The sequence below is a fragment of the Diabrotica virgifera genome, chromosome 2 (assembly GCF_917563875.1).
Source record: "Diabrotica virgifera virgifera chromosome 2, PGI_DIABVI_V3a".
Taxonomy (NCBI): domain Eukaryota; kingdom Metazoa; phylum Arthropoda; class Insecta; order Coleoptera; family Chrysomelidae; genus Diabrotica; species Diabrotica virgifera.
The window spans coordinates 220,605,995-220,621,164 of record NC_065444.1 but is presented as its reverse complement, the minus strand read 5'-3'; positions in this window follow the sequence as shown (position 1 = coordinate 220,621,164).

The following is a 15,170-nucleotide window of genomic DNA, read 5'->3' as shown; positions in this document are numbered from 1 at the left end:
CTTTCTCCGACATTCTGTTGAGTATTGATTTCCGCAATCTTTCTTTCCACTTCTTCTATGTCTGCTTGAATAGCGTTTTGCAACTTGTTTTCCAAACTTTCCATTTCTTTTTTCTGGCAATTCGTTAACTCCTTCATTTTATTTTGAATTTTCATTTCTTGTTCTTTCATGTGGTCCTTCATTCTCATTTCTTGTTTTTGCATGTGATCTTTAATTTTCATTTCATACTTTTCTATGCGTTCCTCTATTTTCTTATTGTTCTCTTCTATCGCTTGTTTTGTTTCCTGTTGATTGTCATCCATTTTTTTCTCCACTTTATCCATTGTCCTTTTTGCTTCATCCATTTTTTGTGACTGGAGTTGCATCAGTTGTAATAGTTTATCTATTCCTGATAATTCTTGCTGTTCTGATGCCATGATTGTCGTGTCTAAAATATCTTCTTGGTCTGAATGTTCTTTTTGTTTTTTGTTGTCTTTGCTTTGGCTTCTTGTCACAGACATTTGTTTTCAAGAAGTACTATCCCCGCCAAATATGAAATTTTACTAGTGTTACCAAGACGACTTTTTCTCACCCAAATATTATAAATTGTCAATAAATATATCAAATGTAAATATCGTAAAAATAAATTATTAAATCAGTTATGTAAAATTTGTACCTAAAGAGATCTAAAATTTTATGTTATCAAATGTAAGTATCTCACTTTTTACCACAGGCATATAAATTTTCAAATACCGGCTTTACTCTTTCTATCCTTCAAATTTGCCACTAGAAATACTTTACAATGCTTTCCACGTTGGACGACAGTTGATGTGATCTTGATTATTGATATGAGATAATATTCTTATATGTCACTTAATTTAATCAATGTATTAATACTAATCTAATTAATTAACCAGATCACATATCAATATGTTTTCAATCTCAGGGCGAATTATAAATTAATTACTTACTTTCGTGGCTTCAAATATTTCTTAATGGTTCCTAATCGGGATAGAAAAGAAAAGAGTAAAAAAAATACACATATATGGGTTACAATTATAATCAAAATATTTTTATTTTATTTAAAAGGCAATCAATGCTTAATATTTGCTATTTCTTATTATTCTTAAACATAACATTTACAAATGGGAATCTTATTTCCTTTTAGTTTTCAATTGAAAGTTTTTATTAACATTTAACTATTAGGAGTTATTAGCACAACTCTATTTAAGTTTGATGAAGCTTTTCTGATATTATTGATTATGTTATTCAATTTTTTATGTGGAATTTAATACGAAAAACCCATACATTCATGTCCAAACAAATGAGACTGACCTTTTCCTGGTGAACTGAAAATGTCCTCACACAAGACCCGTTTCCTGCTATCCTTGGCTGCGATCAAACCTCGTCCTGGCTTCCAGTAATGTTCTCCTTTGTAAAACTAGCTCGAATAGTTCTCGTTCCTGCTTCTGTTGTGATGCTGTGTTCTACCTTTTTCGAAACTGCTATCAGCTACCGGGACACTCTTGGCTCAAGGAGGTTCTTTTACTCTCGACCTGGCCTACTTCTCGTTCCACGATAGATACTCCACACTCACGGAACTACACCGGCTTTCTCACTCTCCGTACACTACCGTCTACTACTCGACTTCACTTCTCGACAGCTCAAAACATTCTGATCTCACTTTCTCATCCATTCCCCTACTTTCTAAATATCCCTTCCAGATTCACAAATCAATCTTCCACCACCAACTCTCATTCGTAATATTCCTCAAAACCAATTTTTAATCTTTCTAAATATGCTTAATGGATTTCAAAAGAAAATATTTAATTCCCATTCTAAAATACTTTCTAACTATTTACAAATTTTAATGACCTATTCTCTCTTTCAAATGAGTCTTATTTAGCATAGGCTAATGATCGAAACCTTCCGCGAAAAACGATAATGAACTATCATCTATTTCACTGAGTTTTATTTAGCATATGCTAATGATCGACCTTCCGAGAAGAACGATAATGGTACGCGTCATTCACTTTGTTTATCTAAGCACATTGTTCCGAGTTTCGTACGCTTATTCTAATCACTTCTTAAAATTAAATATAACAATTTGTTGTATACAGGTTGTTCTAAATTTATATGCCCGAGGTTGAGAAAATTAAAAATATTTTATATTAAAGTGAATTTTGTTTATAATTATCAAAATTTAATTTTCATATCAAATAGAAATATAACAGTACATTCCCAAATACACAATATCGACCTATAATATGCTAAATACACCCAGTCATCCGACCACAGAAAATAAAAATCGCCGAAGATATAATTTTAAAAAAGCAGACTGGCCTCGTTTTATAAAGCTGCTAATGAAAACAAGACAAAGGCGACAAAACATATAAGGTCTGTCCCAAACCAATATGGTAGGGTAGGGGAGCAAAATATGCTAAATGGGCTATCACTCGAGGGTTATGGGGCCCTCTTGGGTTGTGAAGAGTAGGTCCTAAAACCAAAAAAAGTTAAGTTAAATTTTCCATAAAGTGGGGGACTTCCCATTTTTTAAATTAATTTTCCATTTCCAACAATCGTTTTTTTAGATTATAGCGCCATCTATCCATAATTCGAAAAAATGTCTCGAATAAAAGTTACTTATTTTTACGAAAGGAATCCAGATCTGCAATAAAAAGTGGGGGCTCGTATTTAAGATTTTAAAGTAACCCCCACCCCATCTCCGTGGGGGGTCGTGTTTGGTGCCATTCGATAGATTTTTCAAAAATATTGAATAAGTGTATTTTTCAGTTTTTCGATCTGATGTTCATTTCTCGAAATATCGCGGAATTCGTTTTTAAAATATTAAATTTACCCCCACTCCTCTCAGTGGGAAGTCGTGTTTGGTATCGTTCGATAGATTTTTGAAAAATATTGAGCACGTATTTTGTAGTTTTTCGATCTGTCATTTATTTCGCGAAATATTCGCTTTTTTCTTGTGAAACTTTGGGACTCACCCATTTCCTTAAGCCCAGCTCAAATCGTCAGATTTTTGAAATATACACTCTATTGCATGTACTTAACTTACCTTATCTTCTTCTTCTTCTTCTTCTTCAGTTTATTGGCCTCCACCTACTTGGGTATTTGGCCAGCTCATCGTCTCGGAACAAGGGAAAAATCCCTTATTCACTTACAATTTGGAGTTAGTACATTGTACAATTTGTTTCTTCTTCTTCTTCATCTTTTTCTTCTTCTTCTTTAGTTAACTAGTAATTTTGGTTGGTGTGGGACAAACATGACAAGATAAAAAAAATTTTCACGCTAGGGGCAACCTCTCTTTCCTTGTCTAAGGGGACAACTGTCTATCAATACACAATCTTCTTTTTCTTCTTTGATTTAGTAGAAATTTTGAGTTGGCATGGGACAAATACAAAAACTTAACTTTTTTTTCAACGACATTAAACTTTTTTCTCTCGAGGGCAACTGCCGACTACTACACAATCTTATTCTTCTACTTCTTTTTTAGTTTCTGGCAATTTTGAGTTGGCATGGGACAAATTCAACAAAGACACAAACTTCTCTCAGGGGCAACTGCCGACCATTACACAATCTTATTCTTCTACTTTTTTTGAGTTTACTGGCAATTTTGAGATGGCATGGGAAATATAACAAGACACAAACTTTTTTCTCTCTTGGGAAACTGCCGACCATTACACAATCTTATTCTTCTATATCTTATTTACAGGCAATTTTGAGTTGGCATGGAATAAATACAACAAAGGCACAAACTTCTCTTATACAGGGCAACACCTGACCATTACACAATCCCATGTTGTTGCCTCAGATAGGTATAGTGAAAGACCCAGGTGATTACAGAATGTTTATATAGAAACAAAAGATTATATTATTCGGTTATACGAATTATATTTTCACGTGTACTTTTGACATATTTTTCAAATTATTTATAATATATTCATTTATGTTATTAATTTACTTTCAATATTTTACTTTCCTCATAACTTAATTTTGTGTATATTCAAAAAATGTATTAAAAGTTTAATAAGAACCAACTGCGGTTTATAAAGAAGGGTTGTAAGGGATATGGGTGTTGGGCACCCATTTTTAGCTAATTCATTATATAAATCAAAATTTTGCACAGTATTAATAGGGCATTCAAGAATCACATGTTGTAAATCTGCTAATTGACCACATTCACAATAAGGATGTTCTACTATCCCCATTTTAAATAGGTGATTTGGAACCAAGCAGTGACCTGTACGCATTCTGATAATAGTTGTTATATGTCTTCTATCTATGTAAGGAACATTGAGATACCAAGGACTATTTTTGAAAACTGGTTGTAGCTGTTGATACCAAATACCTTTATATTTAAAAGATTCCTTCCACTCTTTTTTAAATTCATCCCAGTACATTTTTTTTAAAAAGGGAAAATAGTCATCTTTCTCCACCTTTATGTTTACTGGACAATTGAGACAACGACCTACATTAGCAAGTGAATCAGCTTTAATATTTCCTAATACTCCGGAATGCCCTGGGATCCATGCAATGATAATATCTAAATTAATATTTTTTGCTTCTAATATAAGTCTTTTTGTCATTCCTGAACAACCATTTACTACCTTTAAAGTTTTGTTATTAATTTTCTGGATAGCACTTTGAGAGTCTGTAAAAATGATAGCTTTGTTAATATTTTTTCTATGCAAATTGATACTGCTTTATTTATTGCGATTATTTCAGCATTACAAATTTGAATATGGCTAAATAACTTGGCGGAAAAATTATACTCTAAGGATGGGATATGTACACCCATACCTGAAGTATTTAATATGGGATCCACTGAACCATCAGTGTAAATCCATGTATATGTATGATATTTTTCACAAAATTCATTATAAAACTTTTGTTGACTATAAATTTCTGTTTTGGTAACTTTAGATGATATAATATTGACTGGTTCTACAAGATATTTTAATTCTATTTCATAAATAGGATTTATTTCTGATTGTTTAATATTTATAATTTCATTTTGGGAATTAATGTTTGCTTCTATTAAATATGGATATTGTCTATATTTCCAATAGCCAATATTTGATTTACAATAATTTGTAATATTATTAATTATTTCCTCTAATGGATTACCCTTTAGTTCTTTAATTTTAAGTAACATTTTCATAGAAAGAATTTTTCTTCTATATTCTAGAGACATTTCACCACATTCAGATAATAATGCATTTGTAGGAGTTGAACGCATACAACCAGTAACAATTCTTAAAGCTTGAAATTGTATGGAATCCAATTTTTTTAAAACCGTTTTGTTTCCAGGTGTTAATATACTACCAGCATAGTCTAGATGTGATCTCACTAAACCTTTATAAATGGTTATTAGGGTCTTAGGATCCGATCCCCACCAGGTTCCACATAATGCTCTCATTATATTCAGCCCCTTCTCCGATTTATTGCAAGTATTCTGAATGAACTCTGACCAGTTTAAAGACCCAGTTAAATTAGCCCCTAAGTATTTAACTGATTCCGACCAGTGAATTATATTATTATTATACATAATATAAGGAATATATTTGTAACTTTTCCTTTTTCTGAACAATACAGCTGATGATTTATTAATAGAAATTTGTAAATTATGCTCAGTTACCCAAGCATGAATCTTTTTTAAATTATCATTTATCTCTGTTATTAGTTTATTTGGATCTTCTCCTATTATTGTCATAACTATATCATCTGCATATTGAATTAATTGAGCCCTACCTAATGGAATTTGGTGAATATTTTTGGTATAGATGTTAAATAATGTGGGGCTTAGTGGGGATCCTTGCGCTAAACCTAAATTGGATACCTTTGGGCCAATTATATTATTCTTACAATCTTTAATAAAAATTTCCCTATTATTTAAAAATGCAAAAATAAGATTTACTAAATCAATCGGAATATTCATCTCTATTAGTTTTTCATACATCAAATATATATTAACATTATCATAAGCTGCTTTGATATCCAAAAATACTGCAATTAACTTTTTATTCTTACTAAAGGCTTCCAATACTTTATGTGTTAGTAGATTTACTGCCTCCATACTTCCTTTTCCTCTTCTAAAACCTATCTGTAATTTAGGCAGTAATCTATTGCCCTCTATAAACCACTCTAACCTATTTTTTATAAGATTTTCTATTATTTTTCCCACACATGATGACAATGCAATAGGTCTATAATTCTCCCACAATCCTATATTTTTCAGTGGTTTTAATATAGGTATTATTAATATTTGTTTCCACTGATATGGAATAGTCGCTGTTAATAAAAGTTTATTATAAAACTTTAAAAGTAATGACAAAGCAATATTAGGAAGATTTTTGATCATTGAGTAGGAAATTTGATCTAAACCAGAGGCTTTATCCTTTTTTATGTTTAAAATGTTTTGTATCTCTGCCATAGAGAATGGTTCAGTAATTACTGTTGAAGGGAGAATATTAAAGCTAGGATCTATATTAGTGATTGACATATTATCTAATATTTGTAATGCTACAGTTGGATTTGGTAATTTATTTGTATTACTTGAATTTTGATTATTTTTAAATTTTTTAACGGTTTTCCAAACTTTACTAGTAGGAGTATCCCTGTTAATAGAAGAGCAGAATTCTCTAAAACTATCCTTTTTCTTGCGTTTTAAATTCCTTTTGACATATGCTTTTATTTTTTTATACTCTATATAATTCTCTATGGTTGAATTACTTTGATAATTCTTGATAGCATTCCTTCTTAAGCATATTAATTCATCACACTCTGCATCCCACCAGGGATTACTTTTTGTAGTGGATGTTCTAGTTTTATAAAAAGGAATAGTTTTAGAAGCCGCATCATTAATAATATTAATTAACTCTTTATAATCTACCTTATCCCTACAATTATTTACTAATGAGTTTTCTATATACTGATAATATTGACCCCAGTTAGCCCTTTTGTAATTTCTTTCATTATAGATTTTTAGTTGGCTAACATTATTTAAATTTTGTTGATTTATATTAATTTTGCAAATCGTTGGAAAATGATCGCTACCTCCAGTATCCTCATATACTTCCCATACACTATTCATAGCCAATACAGCAGACGAAATGGTCAGATCCACTGCGGATGGATTTTGACCTGGTTGACCCAATCTTGTAGGTGTACCATCATTAAGCACTACTAAATTTTCCTCTTCAATAATTTTTATTAAAATTTTACCATTTATATCAGAATGATTACTTCCCCACAGTGGATGATGGCCATTCAGATCTCCCATGATTATGAATGGATGGTGAAGAGAATGTAGTACCTCTTTAAAACCATTTTCCTGTATCTTAATGCCAGATGGGTTATATACATTCAGAATCTGTATATCATATTCTTCTAAGAGAATACCAATGGCTTGAAAATTTTTATGAGACCTTGAATTATCTATGTTAGTTCTGCTATGTATAATTTTTGATTTTATTAAAGTTGCAATTCCCCCATAATTATCATTACGATCATCTCTATGTATTATATAGTTATTAATGGTAAAATAAAAATCTGGTTTCAGCCAGGTTTCATTTAATATAATTATGTCCGGGTCTATTTCTTTGATAAAAATTAACAAGCTATCTCTATTACTATTAACACTGTGCAAATTCCATTGTAAAATTGATAATTTACAGTTACTAATATTCTGAGTCATCGTCATCATTTATTTTATTTAAGGAATTTAAATTTGTAACATTATTTAGCCGGGTCATAAAACTTAAAACATGAGATCTATCAGAATCTTCTAGCTTTCTTGCTAGATTTATTATATCGTCTAACATATTAGAGTGGTCCCTATCAATCCGATATGAGTCCAGTCGCTGAGAAGTCATTCCCCTACTAGATCCTTCTATAGAATCAGAAACGTGATATGTATTATTTGTACTTGTTCCTATTATTGGAGATGTATTATACAATCTGCCGTTTGGACTTATTAAACATTCTTGATAGGATTTTTTATCATATGTTTGTTTTATATCTGTATTTTTTCTTTTTTTGTTATTACTTACTGTCTCCCTGTATGTACTTTTCTTACGACTCACGTCAATGTTATGTATGTCCCTTCTCTGATTAATAGCTACCTCATTATCTTCAGATCTAATATTTTTTAATGCAGGAAAATCCTGTTTGTATTTTACAAATTCTTGGTTTTTATTTATTTTAGGAAAGAATTCTGATGCTTCATAAAATGATAAATTATCTAGTGACATATATTCCCTAATATTTTTTTGTCTTTTATACTCTGGACAGCTCCTGTTTGTGCTATTATGCTCATTACTATCACAATGTATACATTTAGTGAAACAAATTATGGACCCCCTCTCATGTTCTGAAGAACCGCAATTTAAGCATTTACTTTTGTTACTTTTACAGATTTTTTTTACGTGACCATAATTTAAACAATTATAACATTGAACAACCGGTAATATATAAGGAAGAACCCTATGTTCTATGCCACAAATATATATACTTTTTGGTAAAGTAGTTCCCGAGAAGGTGATACTTATGGTACCTGTAGGTATATATTCAGCCTCTATATTTTTAGTTGTGATCGCATTATTTTCTAATGAACTTTCCTGATTAGATGTGGTGATTCTATTGGAATTCTTTTTTTTCGTACTTAATCTTCTAGCTTCAATAATTTTACAATTATCAATTTTTGTTTCAGAATATTTGACAATCATTTCATCTGTAAAACTCTTATCGATAAATCTTACTACCCCCTTACAGGTAACATTTTTATATGGAATAAATAAATCATAACCCTTCTTTATAACCGCTTCATTCTTTAAAAATTTATTGGCTTCTGAACTAGTTATAAATTCCACACTAATTCGATTTTTACCTTTTTTATTAATTTTTTTAATAGAATTTAATTGAAGATCAAAAATTTCTCGTGCAATAGCCAAGTAATTATAATTTCCTATATTTTTGTCACTATTGCTGGAAATGTATACTTCATACGGACCTTTATCTTTATAACTATATTCAGAAACCTTTTGTAAAGGTTTTTTAAGTGGTTTTTCAGTATTTATCTCACCACGTGAGGTTAAATTTTCAGATTCCATCTTTTCGCCTAGATTATAAGATATGTTTTTAATTTGATTTTCAAGTTTGTCTAACGGGGGAGGTCCCCCGCTAGTTTCTGCCATAATGGAAACCCCCTTAAACCCCGTAGTTAGTAGAAACTTTTACTTTTACGTACTTCAAATTCAATTAAGTAATTTATAATTTATTTAAGAGAAAGAATAAGTTAAATTTAGGATGTATTAATACTGAATATTTACCGTTTACACACTCTGTAATCACTTAACCCTCCACCAACCTTTTTTTCCTTTCTCTGGTAGATGGACGTTGAACAACTCCAAAACTGACCTCCAAATAACTCCAGAAGTGTTAATATTACTGAAAAAGTATAAAAACTTTCTTCCGATAATGAAAACTTGGCAGTTCAATTTGAATTTTTTTGACAATAAAAATTGGTAACATTTATTTGACCTACCTTATCTTAATCTGACATTTCGAGTTTTTCTAAGGATAGATTTTTTTTTCGCCCCCCCCCCTTAAAGAACTTCCCTGGATTAAGAGCCAATGGGTCTATTGAATAAAAAGAAGTATTTGCTTTTACTTACAAATATTTAAGTATTTACTTAATACTAATTGAATAAAGTCATTTCTTTAATGTCTAATACGAGGAAGTAAAAGCAAATAGGTATGTACTTCTTTTTATTCAATAGACCCATTATATGGTAGAGGTACATTTTCAGGGTACAAGGTTTCTCCCCATGTAATAATCTGACGCTCTTGAGTAACTGCAAAAATCCCCGCTTGGGCTACCCTACCATACGAATACTTTGTGAAAGCTGTTAAAACGTGATTTCGGATAACTATCCCTCGAGGATGTATACTTGACGATGTACCAGGGTTAAACCCAAAAAATATGCTGCCTATCTTGAGGAATATTAGTCTCTTTGAAAACAACCCCTTCGTTCTGGAGACTATCGCCAAACGATAACAAATGTCTAATATCACAGAAACCAAAATAAAGCGATTTATAACATTATTGGAGGACCCTGAATATGGTGAGGAATAGTCAAAACTCAAAAAAGTTACAATAAAGTTATAATATCTGGTAGACGTAATGAGGGGACAGCGATATGAAATGCTAAGACTGATAATACAGATAAATATAAGAGGCGGAAGGAGTATAGGAAGAAGGAGAGTGTCATGGTTGAAGAATTTAAGGGACTGGTTTAAATGCAGTTCTCTAGAACTCTTTAGAATAAAGATACTGATGATGATATCCAACCTCCGATTAATCGGACAGCACTTAAAGAAAAAGAAGATGTGAAAAGGCCTGGTCACTATTGAAACCTTTACCTTACATCGAACGAATGCTACTTAACAGGCTGACGGCTGCTATTGAACCTCTTCTCATTAACTAACAAGCTGGATTCATACCTGTTACAAACAGCACATCGCAAATACTTAAACTAACTCAATATATAAATAGAAGATGGTATCGAAAATTACAAAATCACTGGAGTAGTTTTTATAGATTTTAGTATACACTAACTTAATACAGTGATGGGAGCGCTAATAACCGGCAAAATAACGCAAAAGATGGAAAGCATAATACATTGCGAAACAAAAAGAGATGAAAGTGTGAAGGTGGAAATGATCATTATAAACGTATAAATTAACATTACATCTACGTCTGTGACACGAGTATTTTATAAAATTCTGCTGTCACAGTGACAGTTGTCATACTATTCTGATACGTCTATAGGTGGGAAACTATGTAATGTAATGTTAATTTATACGTATAATTTCCACCTCCACTAGTTTCATCTCTTTTTGTTTCGCAATGTATTATGTTTTCCATCTTTTGCGTTATTTTGCCGGTTATTAGCACGCTCATCACTTGTGCTAGCAGTCCTATTTTATTTCTGACAGGAATAAATAAAACTACATTTAATTATATTTAATATTTTTTATTTTGTACCTATTGAGTTCGGAAAAGCGACACCTGGTTTCATAGCTCAGCAACATTTTTCGCAATTTAATTATATTGACCAATTATGTTAGTCCTGGTTGCTGAATACTTGTCAAGGCCATAGCCCAAAAAAAATATAAGAAGAAAAAGTAATATTGAGGTTATGTTATTAAAAGGTAAACAATTGTATGTAGTAAATAAAATTAATTATTAAAATGCAATACTGCAAGCAAAATACAATTAATTAAATTTACTTTTATATAATAATTGCATATCATATCAATATTATGGAGCAACATATAATTTTCTTCTTCAATGACAGTAGGTATGAAATATACGTCAATATGACAATTTTAATTAACATTGACAATATGATTTATTTAAGTAAGTTGCAAGATTTCTCCGCTGTATAGCTTTACATTCACAGTCATTTGTTTAGAGCTTCTGTCATGTGTCACATAATATTAATATATCTACGTCATACGTTATTGGTATATACCAATGATACAAACCAAAGACGTATGACGTAGATATATTAATATTATGTGACACATGACAGAAGCTCGAAACAAATGACAATCGATGAAAAGCTCTATTCGCGCACGATCGTTTCTCGTATCCTCTCCAAGTACTTGCACACGGAGAATATACCAACTTTAATTTTTGCCTTTTATTTATTAAATATTATCCTTGACATAAAAGTGTTATGCTTTTTTATGCTCTTTCAAACACCTCTGTATCTAATATACATAAATGTATTCATCTAATTTTAGGTATTTCACAATACTTCTTTTCTTTCACTGCTGTAGATTGAATGACGCTTAACTTTTCTTTTCTTTGGTAATTACATTGTTTCAGTTACTTATATACTTATCTTCTTTCTATTTTTTTTCTTTCCTTTAAACATATTTCTGCTTTAATTCTCTTTAACTGGAATTGTCTTTCGGACCTTTTCCTAGACCAGTAAGACGAAATGTGATTGCATATTGTAGAATCCTTTTCGCTTTCTTTATTCGTCGTCTCTTGGCTTATAAATTGTACTAGTCAGCGATAATAGGTCTGGATCCCGCGTATGAAAAAAAGTTGATTCTGAAAATTTGTTAATAACTTAAGGGTGTCTAGTCGGATAAACTTTGATAAATGGGAACACTGGAACAATGGCAGTTTTAATTGTGGAACAGGTTAAAACTTTGGAACGGTCAGACAACGAAAACGGCACATTTATTTTGTCCGACAGAACAGACTTAAACTTTCCGAACAGAGATTAAACTCTCATGCAAAAATCAGACTGCTCTTTATCACCTGTCATAATTCCTGTCATTTGACATATTCTACATGTTCCACTCATTAAAACGCCCATTTGGTGATAAAGTGCAGTCTGATTTTTGCATGAGAGTTTAATCTCTGTTCGGAGAGTTTAAGTCTGTTCTGTTGGACAAAATAAATGTGCCGTTTTCGTGGTCTGACCGTTCCAAATTTTTAACCTGTTCCACAATTAAAACTGCCCCTGTTCCAGTGTTCCCATATATCAAAGTTTATCCGACTAGACACCCTTGAGCTATTAACAAATTTTCAGCTTGCTATTAATCAACTTTTTTTTCATACGCGGGATCCAGACCTATAAAGGATGTTACCAGAATGTGGTTCCAAGAAAGGTTTCAGATTTAAATCATTATTTATTATTTTAATTTTATTTTAATAATAAATTTTGCATATGGGACCTTTCTTCTTTTCTCCAAGAGATGTCATCTATTGGAGAGATACAGCGTCTTAAAAGAGATTTAAATATTATTTTTATAATTCCACTTAAATGCGTAGCTTATTTTCGTCTTGGTTCAGAGGTGTTCACGTAACTCTACTGAAGACGTCTACAGACGTCTTATATATAAAGCTCGGATTATAGGCAAAATGCCTTTTTTGCCTATTTTGCCTATTATAATTGTTTTTTGCACTTTTTGCCTTTTTTCGTAAATTCCGCCTATTTGTGCCTTTTTTAAAATTTCATGGTACTACCCATGATATTATTCTATTACTAAACCATTCTATAATAAAATTTTGGGTCAATAATAAAATATAAATGGTTTGTTTATATAACAGATTTCTAGGAAAATGTACCTGATCGAGACTTGAGGGTTAACTATTTGGAAATCCCTAAGCTTTATTAGTTTATTATCAGTTGTACAGTCGGTTACTGTATCAGAGTTTAGTCACAAATTGCTATATCCTAGTTTAGTTTTGTTGCGTATACCGAAAAGCAAAGAACACGTTTTAAAACGTTTTAGACATTTGTGTGAAAAGATGACATCTAAATTAAGGCTATGGATCGCACCTTATTCGGAACTTTCTCTAGAAGGAGATGGAGCATTTTGTAAACCATGCGGCAAATCGGTAAGTTTTATTTTTTCTCTTTTTTTCTCGTCCCACAACATAACTAAATTCTAAAGCGGTTTTAGAATTCTAATTATTTTTTTTAAATTCCCAGATTTCAAGTAGAAAAAAGTACCTACTTTATTGACCAGCATTGTGGAACCCCACTTCATAAACGTAATTTGGAAAAATTAAATTCCTCTAAATTAGCCCAAATATCTCTGCGGGATAGTTTAAGCAGTTCAAAAAAAAAAGGAGGAAGACGCATTTAAATTTGATTTATGCCAGATGATGATTACATCCAACATTCCTCTATATAAAGGTAATAACCCTAGTTTTAAATGCTTTTTCGAAAAATATCTTAATAAATCCTTACCGGACGAGAGTACATTAAGAAAACATACTGTGGAAAAATGTTATGTGGAATGTATTTCAAAAATTAAGCGGGAGTTAGAGGGCAATTTTTTGTATATTATCGTGGATGAAACGACAGATGTATGCGGCAGGTATATAGCTAATTTAATGATTGGAATTTTGAACGAAAACTTTGCGAAAAAACCTTATTTAGTTGCCGTTAAAGAATTGGAAAAAACAAACAATTTAACAATAAGTCGATTTATACAAAATAGTTTAACAAACCTCTTTTTACCCAACCCTATACCAGTGAATAAAATAGTTTTAATGCTTTCAGATGCTGCGGCATATATGTTAAAAGCTGCTGTTTTTGCTGAAGAAATTGCTGAAGAAATAAGAAATCTGTTTCCGTTGGTAAATAATTTTATAAATTTTATGAAAAAAGTTTTTGTAAAGGCTCCGTTGAGGGTGCAAATATATAAAGAAAGACTTCCCGGTGTCCCTTTGCTACCTAAACCAGTAATTACAAGGTGGGGAACCTGGCTCGAAGCAGTTTTTTTTTTACTTTGAACACTGCAATGAAATAGAATTAGTTATGTCAGAATTTGATGATGATATTTCCGAAGCCATTCGAGAAGCAAAAAAAATATTAAAAAATCCCAAATTGAAACAAGAACTCGCTTATATCAATGACAATTATAAATTAATAGTTACCACAATTACCTTATTAGAAAAACAAGAGATAAATTTATGTGAGTCAGTAAAATTAATAGATAATTTAAAGACGAAAATTAAATCGGCACCTGGAAGTAACGGTCAATTAATTTAAAAAAAAAATGAAATGTGTTTTCCACAAGAATGAAGGTTTTTCGTTTTTATCTAATATTGCTAAAGTTTTGAATGGGACATTTTCCGAGGAATTACAAATTATGCCAGATTTATTATCCGCTCTGAAATATACTCCAATTACATCTGTCGATTTGAACGTTCGTTTTCAATGTACGAATTAATTTTAAGTGGTCGAAGACATAGTTTTAAGACCGAAAATATTGAAAAACATTTAGTTGTTTCTATTAATGATAAAATTTTAAGTGGTTACAATGTTTAATTATTAATTAACAGTTATTTAGTTACTAGTTTATTTATACTAATGTTATGATTATGATGTGTAAATATACCTGCCTTAAGTTAATATTACGTTAATTCACTTTGTACAATAAATAATAAGTTATATTCCTTTATTGCCTATATTTTGCCTAAATGTTAATATTCCTGCCTTTTTTAATAAAAATCTTTGCCTATATAGGCGCCTTTTTCTTCAATTTTTGTTGCCTATATATCCGAGCTTTACTTATATACATTTTATATTCATAGATAGTACTCCAGTCGGGTTAGACGAATAACAGGAATAACCTTG